This window comes from Nannospalax galili, unplaced genomic scaffold, assembly GCF_000622305.1.
Source record: "Nannospalax galili isolate Female #2095 unplaced genomic scaffold, S.galili_v1.0 scaffold1146, whole genome shotgun sequence".
NCBI classification, from domain to species: domain Eukaryota; kingdom Metazoa; phylum Chordata; class Mammalia; order Rodentia; family Spalacidae; genus Nannospalax; species Nannospalax galili.
Window position 1 is genome coordinate 1,361,065 of NW_008355380.1, and position 1,097 is coordinate 1,362,161.

Consider the following 1,097-nt stretch of genomic DNA (forward strand, 5'->3'; position numbering starts at 1 on the left):
CTAAATAACATCTTTTAAAAACTTAAGTCTAATGTCTGGGATGTGTAATCCTTTGAACTCTTAAAGAAATATACTGATGATTTTAATCTTATTCTTTCCTTTTGGGTGTTTAAGGCCATACAGTTGGCCCAAATAAACCAATTTGTTTTTACTCTTAAGGTCGTTTGAGGATCTGTTTCTCAGGGGTCACATTGGGCTTTCTTTTACTAGTTCCATCTATATGAAGATAAGTCAAAGGTCCTGCTTTACCATAGCTGGCTTCACTTGGAAGCATGGAGGAAATGTTTTCTCTGTGTTGACCCTCCTCTTAGTAGACTGCACACTGGTTCAAGCCCATCTGGTGGGGTCTCCATGGCCTCCCTGAACAAGAAGACAGGTGACTCATCACAGTTACAGGACATTTTCAGAGATGCTCCATAGTTCCCTTGAACTTAGTTGACCTAGAATGGCAAGGGACAAAAACTGTCCTTTAAGTCCCTCTGACCAGATTAGTATAGACCTCAAAGTCTGCCTATATAACACCCAAGAAGTTTAGTTACACCAATCTGGGACTTTTCATTACCATGCTCTATGTAGATAAAGCTTGGGCAAAACCCAAACATTCTCAAATAAACCTTTACTAGACATCCTTAAACTGATTGACTGAGTTATGCCCTCAAGATTGTCTGTACATTATCCCTGTTCCATCATTGATAAATCATAACAAACCTACACAGACCTTTATTACTTGCTTAGGCTTTCTCATTTTTTTTCTCTTTTGTTAATTCTGGAAATATCCAGCCATCATAATCTTCATTCATAAATCCTTCTTAGTAAAATATCTCCATTTCCATATCCTTCTAATATCTTTTAACTTTGTATTTTTTAATAACCATGAGACACAATATCATCAATAAATAAATATTCTATCTGTTGTGAGAATTATCCTCTGACCTCAAGCAATGTGTATTTCTTTTTAAAGTTCCAGTGTCAACCCAATGTTTGACTAAGGCTTTCCTGGGGAACCAATGAATTTACAGAGCTTACTTACAGAGATGACTGAGGAGTTGCTGAGGTGTATGAGTGACCTGAGGGTATGCACACTGGAAAGCCTTTAC